Consider the following 14,848-nt stretch of genomic DNA (forward strand, 5'->3'; position numbering starts at 1 on the left):
CTGACTGTGGGGGAAACACTCTCTGTAATGAAAACAACATTTTCTTTCCTTCTGACTTTATTTATTGCAAATACAGTATTGTTGCAACAGAAAAAAAAATCCAAGTTACATTCGTGGTAAGTCAGTATTTGGGTTTTTAAGTCATGATGTGTGTCTTGTGGGTGACCTGAAGAACCAACTATTGAGAGGTATAGGGGAAGTAATCAGTCATTTCAATGGAAGAAGGAGTGAGTTGAGAAATATCTCAGAGGACATACCATACCTATCTTGCTTTGTGAAAAAAGTTGCATTAAATTCATTGGCAGGGCTTGGGTCGGAGGCAGCTGATGGGCATCGTGGACAAATCTAAAGAAAACTGCATTGCAGGGCCTGTTAAGATTGCAATTGCACTTGGTGATGGTCCAAAACATGTTCTGGTGACTCAGCAAGTTCCTTCACAGAATCCGTCATCTGCAAATAGTGGCCAGGCCCAGTGGGTCTTTTGTCCTTCAAATTCTTCCCAGAGAGTTCCTCCACAAACCCAAAAGCTCATCTCCAGCCATAAACCGGCTCAGAATCTGAAGCAGAAGCAATTGCAGGCAACTGGTGTCCCTCGTCCTGTCTCTAGGTCACTGAATAATACCCAAAAGAGTGAGCAACCCTCATCATCAGCCCCTGGAAATAATTCTGAAAAGGAACTGGCAACAAAACAGAAAAAATGAAGAATCAAAAAAAAAGGCAATGGGCTTTGGAAGATTTTGAAATTGGTCGTCCACTGGGTAAAGGAAAGTTTGGTAATGTTTACTTGGCAAGGGAAAAACAAAGCAAGTTTATCTTGGCTATTAAAGTATTATTTAAAGCTCAACTGGAGAAAGCAGGAGCTGAGCATCAGCTGAGAAGAGAAGTAGAAATACAGTCCCACCTTAGGCATCCAAATATTCTTTGGCTGTATGGTTATTTCCATGATGCTACCAGAGTTTACCTAATTCTAGAATATGCACCTCTTGGAGCTGTCTACAGAGAACTTCAGAAACTGTCAAAGTTTGATGAGCAGGGGCAGCCCGGGTGGCTCAGTGGTTTAGCGCCTGCCTTTGGCCCAGGGCGTGATCCTGGAGACTCAGGTTCCAGTCCCACGTCAGGCTCCCTGCATGGAACCTGCTTCTCCCTCTGCCTGTCTCTGCTTCTCTCTCTCTCTCTCTCTCTCTCTCTCTGTGTGTGTATCTCTCATGAATAAATAAATAAAATCTTTAAAAAAAAAAGTTTGATGAGCAGAGAACTGCTACTTATATCACAGAGTTGGCAGATGCCCTGTCTTACTGTTGTCACTCAAAGAGAGTCATTCACAGAGACATTAAGCCAGAGAACCTACTCCTTGGATCAGCTGGAGAGCTTAAGATTTTGGGTGGTCAGTACATGCTCCATCCTCCAGGAGAACCACCCTGCATGGCCCCCAGAGATGATTGAAGGCCAAATGCATGATGAGAAGGTGGATCTCTGGAGCCTTGGGGTTCTTTGTTATGAATTTCTAGTTGGGAAGCCTCCTTTTGAGGCAAGCATATACCAAGAGACCTACAAATGAATATCACGGGTTGAATTCACATTCCCTGACTTCCTGCCAAAGGGAGCCAGGGATCTCATTTCAAGACTATTGAAACATAATCCCAGCCAAAGGCCAGCTCTCAGAGATGTACTTGAACACCCATGGATCACGGCTAACTCCTCAAAACCATCAAGTAGCCAAAAAAGCAAAGACTCAACTAGCAGGCTTAAGGATTGTGCAGGGGGAGAAATCTGAGAGGCAGGCCTGTCCATGACGGAGGGCACTACAGACAAAGGCCTACTGCACAGGTGGCACCTCAGCCTCCCCACTCGAGTCTACTTAAGTGAATAGTATGCTCTGGAGTGAAAGTATCCACAGGAATTGTGGAAGTGTCAGTAGTTTCACAATTTGGAAGTGAGGTTCACCTGGACCTCCCCACAGCCTGTTTCGAGTCAGGCCTCCTTGTGGAGGACCCACTCTGGGTCTTACTGCAGGGAGAGTGGCTACCTCGCCTTGACTCCATCAGTGAAAGAGGCGTGCAATAACCTTCCAAGTACCTACATGTGTGTGTAACTTATTGGGTGGCCAAATCTGGTAAAGCTGTCAGGATGAACATGTGATTCTTTCTTTTAAATGTTAAAATAAAGATTTTTATAAAGACTTCTAAAAATAAATAAATAAATAAATAAATAAATAAATAAATAAATAAATAAATTCATTGGCAGGAAAGGTTATCAAATATAAAACTAAACTTTTAAATGTTAATGTAGAGATGAAGTAACATATTTACGAATGTTCATAAGAGCAAAGGTAGTATATTTTACCAACAAACATGTATTAAGCACCTGCTGTGTGCTAAGCATTTTAGTCCCTGTGAACATGTAACCTTAAGGGAAGTATGCAAACAAATGTTTACAATCAACTACAATATTGGCAACGAAAGAGGTTCATACAAAATGCAATAAAATCACAGAGAAAATAACACTTAAGTTGGCACAAAGGAATCAGAAGAGATGTCACTGGATATTTTGACTCAGTGCTTCTTTATTCCTTTGACATCCTAAGAAACAACTTAGACTGACCTGAACTGATATTTTTTCTATCACCACCAAAACCAGTTCCCCACACCAACCCCACTCTATCCTCCCTACACACAACATTTGGACCAGCTCTGTGCAAGGCGCTTGGGCAAATATCTCCCCTTGCCTTTTCTTTTCCTTGGGCTCATGAATCCTTAACTGCAGAGTGACAAGATACCTCTTTGATTTGCTTCTGGGAATAAAGGGAAGGGTAACAGAGGTCACTAAGCCTACTTTTAGTGAAGGCCATAGGCCAGAGACAGTTAATAAGTCTTTCCAGTTCATCTGTGGCCTAGCCCAGACCCCAGCCATTTGAAATCAAACTGTTTTATCTATTTATTCAAGAGATGTTTATTGATCTCTTCCAGTGCTACCATCTTATTCTAGGAGCTGAGGATAAAGTGGTAAAAGTAACAAAGTTTCCACCTTCTTAGGAAATTGAGGTGGGGAGAGGTGAATTTATGTTCTGAAGTAAATGGAAATCCACTGGCAGAATCAGGCTAGCCTGCCCCTCAGACCTCTTAGCTCCCAGAAGTCACCGAAGTGTTTTTCTACTATTTTGCTACTTAAATGTTGACCTTGAATGTGCAGGATTCTGCAAGTGTGTGTGTGTGTGTGTGTGTGTGAGAGAGAGAGAGAGAGAGCACAAGTGTATGTGGTATATACTAAGCTTATTGGGTTCTGCTATTCATCACTTAGCCCAGTGCTTACCATGACCTTATATTTGACAAAGTCCATGTCCTCAATAATTTTCTCTATTAGGTAAATTTTAGATAGTGCCTTGAGCCTAGTATGCCCTCAATAAATATTTATAGAATGAATGAATGAATATATGACAAGTAAAATGCCTGGTGGACAATTTACTAGGACTATATTAATCATGCAGAAACATACAGTAAAATAAATGATTCACAAATGGAAAAGAACCCCAAATGAGGCTGCCATGAGAAAGTCAACCCTCTAATTTGAAAATGTTCTGTTGCCAAAATGGGTTCCCTTCTTAATTTCTTCACCCAGGGTCAGTTATTGAATTGGTTTGACCTACATTGATATTGTTCCCATGCCCATTTTCAAATTGAGCTAGGATTTCTGAAAGGCTGCCAGTGGTCTTTACACAAAGCAAGTGCACTCTCACCCCAAATGCCTGGACTGTCACACAGCAGGTGATGCAATCACTTCCACTGCTTCCCAGTCAGTGCGAATTACTCTGCCATCAGGGCTGATGGGGAAAGTGGCTGTAATGACCAGGAGACATACATGGGGTCAGCCCAAGTTTGCATCTATTTTCCCTCTCAACCTACCTCTTAGAGCTTATTCGTTATTAATAATCACCCATTATTATAACTTGAGAGATTTCATGTGCACGAAAGAATTAATTCCCTTTGCTGAAATGAGCACCATTTTTTGAAGTTCTAATATCCCCTCGATGGCATTTTTCCTCCCTTGGCCATAGTTCTGTGGTAAATTATTTCTGTGGTTGTCTTTCATTTCTCTGGGGCCTGCTTTCCCAGTAAGGAGGCAAGCTTTAGCTCTGACATCGCAGAGTATATTCAAGCCACAGTGAAAATTGTATCTAATTTATTCTCTGAAATGTGGAAAACAATATTGGGGAAGAAGCTAGAAATCAAACAGTAATAAGGTTTGAGGAACAATTCTGACATGGCTGTCAGAATGTTGATAAAAGACAGTCTCTCTTCATTTAATCAGCCATTTCAAAGCCAGGAGAATGAGAAAGACAAGGAACCAGTACTTTGCTTTCCAGTGACTGAAAGGAAACTCCAGGAAAGAGACAGATTGAGGTTCCGGTGCTGAGGGTGTAAGTACCTGTGTCATTCGTGATAAATCTCATGCTTGAGTCTGCAGGACTGGCATCCTCATGAAGATAGGAGCCTGGCCGCCACCAGCCCACACCCTCCCAGGGAGCAGCACATTGACCTAATGCCCAGTGGCCCCCCTGGAAGTGGAGAGGAGGGATGCTCTTGAAATAATTTCCTATGATGGAGAGCACCTGGAGTAGGGTGTGATGCACATTGGCTCTTTTGGTAAAACAACTTTGCACTAAAGGATCTTTATGAATCTGAAAAATGTCTATTTGTGCAGGAGTCAATAGGAACTTAGTTTTATACTATGTTAATTAGTTGATATGTTTTATTTTGTATATGTTTATTTTATCTTTTATACTTATTTATAATTGTAATGCAATTACACAATAATTAATTACACAATGTATTAATACATTATATATTAAAACATAAGAGGTACTTTGTGGAGGGTGGGTTATGTTACACTGGGTTTTCTGGAGGCAGAGCCAGAGGCAAGGATTTGGGTACAGACGTTTCTTTGCCAGAGGATGCTAGGAAGCAGTGACAAAAGCATGGGAAAAGAAAACAGGGATGGAAGGAAGTCAATACACATACCATGTGTAATGAGCAGAGACTGTAGGAACTCTGTTCCTCAGGAAACTTCTGAGCTACTTTGTAAAAACCATGGTACAGAGTTCTCCTTTCCAAAAAGTGAGGAAGCTAAGGTGCCCATCCACCAAAATCTACTCCATCGCTGGTTGAGGGAAACTGCCAGAGAGGCAGTATTAGCACTAAGGAACTTTGAGCCTGAGTTTCAACCAAACTGAGCACCCTTTTGTAGCCAGACAAAACCCTTGAGCTGAAAGTTAGAAGTTGGCAGCAAGAAGCCGTGGGTGTATTTGGGAGCAGTGAGTATTGGGAAGGGAGAGACGGAACATCCACAGCACCTGCCACAATGTGCTGGATCACCTCCTGTGTGGGAAGAATCCTTTTCAGAAGGACACTAACTGTACAGCTCAGGACAAAGGATTCTTGTCCTGTCTACCACTTGTCCTCTGTCTACCCCAGAGATTTTTAAAAAATGCTTTCCAAAAAGAGAGGAAAGCCTTTGAGAATTGCATGTAAATAAGAAAAACACGAAGGCATTCTCCTCATATTTTCTGCAGACAATCTCCAGTTCTTTTGCCTTCTGCAAACAATTCTGACCCCAGCTCATAAAAAAATAACGTGTTGGTTTCTTTCCTTTTAGTTTATGAAGTGTTCTCACACTTTTTCACTCCTTTGATCTTGAGGACACACACAGTCCGTCCTCACATTTTCACAAGAAGAAGCTAAAAGTATGTAGTTATTAAATGAATTGCTTAATAGAGCAGGGATAGAATCTACATCTCAATACATATTTATTGAGCATCTATATTCTAGAAGCCATGCTCAGTTTCAGGGATATAGAGACTAATGAGACATGGCCCTCATCCTTGACATAGTCAACCAACTCACCAACTCTCCTCCTGCTGATTCTATTAGATCCTTTATCTAACTCATGTCTTATTGTCTGACCCATCTTCTCATGATCTTGCCACTACCTAGCCTGCCAACCTCTTTTCCCAGTTTTGCACTTTAAGTTCAGCAAAGGGGAAAGAAAAAAGAAAAAAACTTATAAATTCCCCCAAAACACATTCCACTCAGGGTTTTGTCTTTTTGCACATACTGTTGCCTCTTATGGAAATCCCGTGTCTTGTTTGTTTACCTTGAAACCTCATTTCAGTCTTGCCTCCTGTTGAAATAACTTTCTAGTCCCAAGGTGGAGCCACTCTTGCCCCAGTGCCACATCAGCAAACTGAAGTTTAAGTAACTTTGGCATCCCTCTTGCTGTTCCACTTGACCAGAAACACACTATGTCCAGTCAGCCAATCCTCAAACACCACACCAAAAAAAAAGTAAAAATAAATAAATAAATAAATAAAATAAAAAAATAAACCACACCAGCTCTGGCTCCATACTTGCCTCCTTGTTCTTCATTCATTCTCTTTTTTTCTCTTCCTCATCCCTTATTCTTTATCCAGAAAAAGTTTCTTGCCTCCTGCCCATTTTGTAATTCTCTGGAACTTTAGGAATGGAGACTGTCTGCTTCATGAAGTGTTAATAAAGTTTGTTTGTATCACCGGATTTGTCTTTTTAAAATTATTTTTGGTAGACATTAACTACTATAGGACTAGGAAATTGCACTTTGAAAATCATGGTGTTTTATGTTTTGGGGGGCTTTTGAGTACATTTAATTTATGTATGGGTCTTTTCATTTTTAAATTAAAATTCCCATGGGAGGAATTTTTATCTCAAGTGTGTTAAAGGAAGCAAGATAGAATATTGGTTTGTTGACATGCAAACTGTTTTATCGCTTGACTGATCAATCATTTTATATATTGTTGGGCTCTGCAACCTTAAAAAGGAACACAGCAAGGTCTGGTTAAAAATGGAAATAATCACTATTGAACTACTGGGCTGTGGGATTGCAGAGGACTGTATGTGTTCCCAGAATGAGATTTCATTTCAGCCTGGCCAGCCTTCAGATCCCCCAACTTCCATTGAAAATACAGGCAGGTGTCCTTGTACGGATGATATGTCACCTTCATCAGTCTATACCTGGTGTGAATTCATCAAAGGTCTTTGAAAAATGTCCAGGGCACAACTTTGGAGGACTTGAACTGTCAGCCTACTCTTCACTAACCTATCTGTCCTGATAGGCTGAATGAGTCTAGTTACCTTGTGCTGAATCACTGGCACAGCACAGAGAGCCCACATTCTGTGGCCTCCTCTTTCTTCTTGTTATCACTCATAGGAAGCGTTCTTAGGATGGCCCCCCTCGGGTTTATCCTTCCATGGACATTAGTCTCAGTTGATGAGACACCATTTACTCCTTTGGAGGAAATACTTTTTTAATGTTCTAATTTGACAAGAGGGAAGGAGAATTAGAAGCAGAATTTTAAGGGGAGATAATGTGCTCTCCTGAGGTCTGGTGGAAGAGCAAATATCAGTGGGAGACCCACTTTGGTGGGATCTTGTCTCCCATCCAGAAATTTATTCCCTGCAGCTTTTCTCTAGTCTATCTTTATTTATTTATTTATTTATTTATTTATTTATTTATTTATTTATTTATTTATTTATTTATTTTCTACTCTAACTTTAAAAGGCTTTTTGCTTGTTTGAGTACTTTGAAACAAGATGCTTTTCCCTCACAGAATTCCATTTTATTATAATTAAGAACTATTGTTTTAAAAGATTTATTTGAGAGAGAGTGAGAGAGATCCTGTGTGAAAGCTAGAGAGGGGCAGAGAGAGAGAATCCTCAAGCACACTCCCCATGGAGTGGGCAGCCCGACATGGGGCTCAATCTCACCACCCTGAGATCATGAATTGAGCCAAAATCAAGAGCGCGATGCTTAACCGACTGAGCCACCCAGGGGACCCAAGAAGTATTTTAGATAAAAACTCCTTCCTTGATCTTGATGCTTTTGTTAAAAGTCACCAAACAGTGATTGTAAGGATCATTATTTTCCCTCTTGTTTTCTTAGAAATCACATCATCATTACAAGGAGAACAGAACAGGAACACAAATGCCAGATAAAAATAAATCAAAAGGCTACCAAAACAAGTGGAAACAAAGCAGAGGAAGTGTAGGGAGGGAAACAGAGAGGACTCCAACCTCGGGAAGCACTGGCTCCTTATACATCTCTGATGGGAATAATACAGACCAAATCCTGGGCCTGCCCAATAGGAACAGGTCAATGCCTGGCTGCAGTGGAAGTTCCTCTGCTGACAAAAGATGTTTGTTAGAAGCTGAAATTCTATCGCAGGGCGGAGGGGAGAGACTTTACGTTAGCCATCAAAGTTGACTGGGAACCAGAAGGCTGCTGTTTGGTCTAGGTCCTGCTGCTCACCACCTACCCCTTCCCCCAATTAATCACATAGTTCCTCATTATTTCGTATTCTTGTCTTTCCCTGCACGTCTCTTTCCAAAACATTTCATTTCCTTCTAGAAGGCTGCCTGTTTGGTTTTGATGTTACCTGTTGTTGCTTAACTTAATCTAAGTTGACTTTTAATTTTTGCTTAACTACAGCAGTGTCTGACTTTGTTAAAAATGATTAAAGAAGACAATTTAGGTGATACAAACTTTATTTAACACTTCATGAAGCAGGCAGTCTCCATTCCCAAAGGTTCAGAGAACTGCAAAATGGGGCAGGAGGCAGGAAGCTTTTTTAGGATAAAGAATAAGGAACCAAGAAGAGAAAATTAGAAAATGAATAAAGAAGAAAGAAGTGAGTATAGAGCCCAGAGCTGGCAAGATGTTTGGGAATTGGCTGATTAGATATGGTGTGTTTCTGGACAAGTGGAACAGCCAGCAGGACACCAAAGTTACTTAAATTTCGATTTGCTGACATGGCACCAGGGCAGGGGTGGCTCCATCTCGGGACTAGAAAGTCATTTCAACAGCTTTAAAAATCAGTCTTAAGCTTCAACCAAAAGCAGGCCAATTTTTTTTAAGACAATTCACCAAAAACCAACTTGCTGAAATATCCATTTGTTGAATGGGAATTCTTTGAATAGACAAAAATACAAAATAAAAGGTCTATATACAATCTTTTAAAAAAGATTTTATTTTAAAGTAATCTCTACATCCATCTTGGGGGGCTGGAAGTCACAGCCCTGAGATCAAGAGTCGCATGCTCCACCAGCTGAGCCAGCCAGGAGCCCCAAGGTTTATATAAAATCTTTTAAAAGAAAGAAAATTTCTCAAATGTATACAATGATGAGAATATTCTTGTCATGAATATTTTAATAATGGTATTCTTCTTGAATATTCAATAAAAAATATTACATTGAACACATTGTTTTTAGCTAAATTTTAAGGAATGCTTAATTTGATAAAAGTTAAGGATAATTTAGCTTTCTTTTGAATATATGCTTTAAAAATTTATATACATAATTTTTTAAGAATTAACTTCAGCTTTATTGATATAAAATTGACAAAAATTGTAAGATATTTAAAGTGTACATCGTAGTGATTTGACATATATTGTGCATACATTGTAAAAGGATTTTCACCATCTTCTTAATTAACACATCCATCATCTCATATATTTACCTTTTTGTGCGTGTGAGATCATTTAAGTTCTCTCTTAGCAATTTCAATTATATAATACACTGTTATCAACTATAGTCATCATGCTATATATTAAATCCTCAGGGCTTATTTATCTTATAACTAGAAGTTTGTACTCTTTTGCCAACCTCTACCTATTTCTCCTACTCAGCAGCTTCTGACAATCACTTTCCTACCTCTCTTTCCATGAATTTGGCTTGGTTTCTTTTCTTTCTTTTTTTTTTTTTTTTAGATTCCACATATTAGTGATACCATACAGTATTTGTTACATACACGTGCACACACATATCTTCTTTATCTATATCTATGGATGGACCATTTGGTTGTTCTCATATATTGAGTATTGTGAATAACGCTGCAGTGAACATCGAAGTGCAGACATGTCTTCGATATCTGTTTTTCATTTCCTTTGGACATATACCCAGAAGTTGGATTGCCGGATCATATGGTGGTTCTAATTTTAATTTTTTTGTGGAATCTCCAGACTGTTTTCCAATGTATATTTGAATATATTAAATACATTATTCTTATGAATCCATCCTGAGTTTCAGCATTTCACTTTGAATTTTTAAATTTTAACCTATTCTTTTTTTGCCAATCCCTTTGAAGTCACTTCCTATCTTATAAACGTTTTGGCATTTTTAGGTTTAGCTTTGCTGTATGAATAATGACTAAATTTACCACACTAACAAAAGATAATTCTCTTAACTATGTAGAAAGTTTATAACAATTAGTGTGGAATTAGGCCTGGAATTTTTTTTTAAGATTTTATTTATTTATTCATGAGAGACACAGAGGGAGAGAGGCAGAGACGCAGGCAGAGAGAGAGAAGCAGGCTCCATGCAGGGAGCCTGTTGCAGGACTCCAGGATCACGCCCTGGGCCAAAGGCAGACACTTTACCACTGAGCCACCCAGGCATCCCAGGTCTGGAATATTTATAACAGTTTTCATGGGTTTTGGTGTTTTTACTCATTGAGGTATAACAAGGTCACAGCAAAATGCTTGAATGCTAAGGATACACAGATCTGTGAATTTTAATATATGCACATACCTGTGCAACAGGGTCCAGATATAGAACACTTCCAGCATCCAAAAAAAAAACCTCTCCCTGCAACCCCTTTCTCATTCATAACCCTCCATATCTATTAAGACCTCTGTTGTCATAGATTAGTTTCATCTTTTCATACAGGTTTTTTTTTTTAAAGATTTTATTTATTCATGAAAGACACACACAGAGAGAGAGAGAGAGGTAGAGACACAGGCAGAGGAAGAGGCAGGCTCCATGCAGGCAGCCCAACCTGGGACTCGATCCCGAGTCTCCAGGATCACACCCTGGGCTGAAGGCGGCACTAAATTGCTGAGCCACCTGGGCTGCCCTTCACAGATTTTAAAAGAATGTGAAAAGAAAACAACAACAACAACAACAAAGAAAACAACCAACCAACCAACCAATGTGCAGTTTGCCTCTGTTCCTACTCCCTTCTACCTCAGCAGCTTGAAGCTGAACAAAGTAGAGGAACCTTCTACTAGCGGAAAAGAAATAGAAGCTATCAGTCCCAGGAAAGGCAGAGCCTGAGGGGAGAGGAAGACACTGAGGCAGGGAGAGTGTGAAGGAACCTCGCTTCACCCAACCTGCAGAGACCCTGCTAATACTAGAGGCATTATAAACAATTTTTAAAAGTCTATTTTTGGTCAATAGGTAAGTGTAGAAAATAAATCATTTCAGTGTGTCTCTGTCAGTGAGTTAGTCCCTGACTGCAGATTCCAGGTGAAGGTAGTTCACTGTAGCCTCTTCTTATAACAGCCAGGCTATGCTACTGATTAAAGGCTGGCTTTGGAGCTAGAAGAAAGGAATGGGTGAAATGCACAGGCTTGAAGAACTGCATGTCAGCAAGGCCTTAGCTGAGCGGCTCCAGCTCCACCCACCATGAGACAATGAGAGCAGAAACAGACCCAGGGGGCTCATAGAAAGAGGGAACTACCAACCCCTGACCCATGAAGGATTTGGCCTGCCCTGACAGGCTGGTACAAACAGCTGTTGCAACACAGGGAAGTGAGAGTGGCCTTGAGTAACTCCAGGGAAAAAGTCATAGCTTGACATTAGATCCCAGTTGTCACAATGATCCTGATGATGGTCTCAAACTCTGCAGACTTGACCAGACCTGATCATAGATCCTGTTTTGTGTGTCAGTCAGGGAAACCAAGGAGAGGAGAAAAAAAGATCCACCCAGAGTTTTCAAGCTTGATCAGCTGGGTTCAAAGTAGTGTCACTTGCTAAATGGGAAAAGTAAAGATTTGTTGGAAAAGTAAGGACCTCAATTTTCACGGGTTACATTTGATTTTCTTACAAGATGGGCAAACGGATATGGCAGGTAGGCAGCTGGTTTCACAAACCTGGAAGTGAGAGGAGAGAGATGAATTTAGGAATCTTTCGCATATAGATGGTATTTAAAGTCACAGGAAAAGCAGTGTTTTTGGAGCTATGAGTCACAATTCATTATCGTATTACATCAATTTAGTGGGTTATGACCAATATTTTTTTACAAAATGAAATAAAATAGGATATAGTGTAGTAAAATAGAAAATATCAGAAAGAATCATATAGACTCCTAAATGATTATTTTGTGAAACAATTACAATATACGAATCATATAAGCTATATAATACATACATATACATACATATATATGTATCTGACATGCATATCATTAAGGAAAGAGTGAAGAGAACCCAAAACTAAGTGCTTAGAAGTCTTGTGAATGAGGAATTGGGAAATAGTACTGAGATGGATTAGCTGGTGTTGGTATAAGGAAAACTGGAACTAGAGGGATCATAGAATTCAAGGGACAATGCTTCAAGTAGTAGAGAATGAGCAGCTATGTCTAGTACTGCCAGGAGGTGGGAGAGATGAAGGCAGAACTCTCTCTATAAGATTTGTTTCCCATAGAGTATTGGTGACCTTGGCAAAAGTTCTTTGAGTGGATAGTGGGAAAGATGCCAGATGGGTGTGGGTTGATGGGAGAATGGGAGGTGAGAAAGTGCAGAGAGCATATATATGTAATTCTTTAGCAGGTTTGACTCTGCAGAGGCTGAAACTGAAAGGGGCAAAAGCTGCAAGATAGTTTCATCTTAAATCAAATAATAATAATTTAAATAAAATTATTTTTAGATATGAGAGAATGTAAAATATCCTTGCATCTCTACTCCATTAAGTCTAGCCCCATCATTGGTTTCTTCACTTAGACCAAAGAGGGCAGTGTAGGTGGACTAGGAGTGGCTGCCTGAAGCACACTATTGAGAAGAGATAGGACGCTGTGTTTAGTAGCACATTGCTATCCTTGACTTAGATGGAGATTTTGGAAGACAGGTAGATGAAAAATGATTTTAAAGGAACATGACAGTGTTCAGTGGTTAGATTTTTTTTAAAAAGATTTTATTTATTCACTTTATTTTAGAGAGACAGAGCACACCCTTGAGCAGAGGGAGGAGCCAAGGGGGAGGAAGAATGAATCTTAAGCAGACTCTGTGCTGAGTCTGAAGCCTGACATGGGGCTTGATCTCACGCCCCTGAGATCATGACCTGGGCTGAAACCAAGAGTTAGATGCTTAACCAACTGAGCCACCCAGGTTCCCCTCAGTGATTAGAATTTGCTCAGTTGCCTGAAAAAACCCAGAACAATCTCATTCATTGAATAAAAATATGTTGAATAACTATGAAACAAAGCAGAAGATGGTATTATACCATCAAAGAACTTTTTTTTAAAAGATTTATTTATTTATTTACTTATGATAGAGAGAGAGAGAGAGAGAGAGAGAGAGAGAGGCAGAGACACAGGAGGAGGGAGAAGCAGGCTCCATGCCGGGAGCCCGATATGGGACTCAATCCCGGGACTCCACAATTATACCCTGGGCCAAAGGCAGGCGCCAAACCGCCGAGCCACTCAGGGATCCCCCATGAAAGAACTTAAAGATAGGGAAGTAAGGCATACAAACAAAACTAAATAGTAGTATATAATTACATGCCTAAGCAGTAGAGAAAGTAAATGCTACAAAGTAGGGTCATTAAAATCTGTGGCAGGAGTTGAGAAAAGACTCATAGAGCAATGTTTTTTGAACTACAGATCTCAACCCATTAAGGTATTGTATTCACTTGCTAGGTCTGTAATAACAAAAAGCAATAGGTGGGTGGCTGAAACAATAAAAATTTATTTTCTCATAGTTCTGGAGGCTAGAAGTCCAAGATCATGGTGTAGGCAGGTTGCTTTCTTCTGAAGCCTCTCTCTTTGGCTTATAGGTGGTCATCATCCTTCGGTGTCATCACATGATCTTCCCTCCATGTGCGTCTGTGTTCTAATGTCCTCTTCTTGTAGGGATAGCAGTCATATTGGATTAGGGTCCACCTCAATAACTTCATTTAACTTTAATCACTTCATTAAAAATAGTTACATTTTGCATTACTAAGGATTAAGATTTCAACATGTGAATTTTGGATGGGCGCAATTCATTCCATAACAGCCATCACTCTGAAATCAATCTAGCCATTTAAGACTGGAATTATAAATGAAATAAAGTACAGTAGCATAGAAAATATCAATGTATATCATATAGAACCATGTTAAATAATTTCTTTTTGCAGGTTATACTAAAAACAATAGTTTATAATATAAATTATCATAGAGGACTCTGGAATACAGTAATATGTGAAAAATGGAAGGACAGAGGGAAAACTATGGATAAACAGGAGATAAGAGGATATAAAACATGGCATTTTCTTGGGAGGCTAGTAAGACTCATCTTCTTGGAAGTGAATTCTCAAGCCAAGCCATAATTAGATCTTAAAGTTGGATTATTCTATAGTCTTGATGCCCAAGCTAAGAACATGGATTTTCATCCTATTGGCAAAAAGATGATTTTAAGCAGTAATGAATTTGATAATTTATAAAGATACTCTGGCAAGTCTAGAAGCAAGAAAATTGTTTGTAGACTGTTGAGTTTCTCTGACATAGATTGAAGGCATCCTAGACAAGCTGGTGACAGTGAAAACTGAAAAAGAAAGATAACTACAGATATACATCAGAATAAAAAATCGGTAGGACTTGCTAACTGAATAAACATAGGAGACAGAAGACAACCTGTGAAGGTGGGAGAGGTTCTGGTTTGGGGGAAGTAAATAGAACTGTGTTTTCTGATACAGTAGCCGGTAGCCACATATGGATATTTAAATTAAAATTAATTAAAATTAAATAAAAAATTAGTTGTTCAGTAACACTAGACACATTTCAAGTGCTC

The 14,848-nt window shown here is 39.5% G+C and overlaps 1 pseudogene; it reads left to right on the top strand.

Moving 5' to 3' along the window:
* Positions 1-326: 326 nt before the first annotated feature.
* LOC129499771 (aurora kinase A-like) lies at positions 327-1,774 on the top strand (annotated as a pseudogene).
* The last annotated feature ends 13,074 nt before the right edge of the window (positions 1,775-14,848 follow it).

Source organism: Nyctereutes procyonoides, unplaced genomic scaffold (genome assembly GCF_905146905.1).
Source record: "Nyctereutes procyonoides isolate TBG_1078 unplaced genomic scaffold, NYPRO_anot_genome, whole genome shotgun sequence".
NCBI classification, from domain to species: domain Eukaryota; kingdom Metazoa; phylum Chordata; class Mammalia; order Carnivora; family Canidae; genus Nyctereutes; species Nyctereutes procyonoides.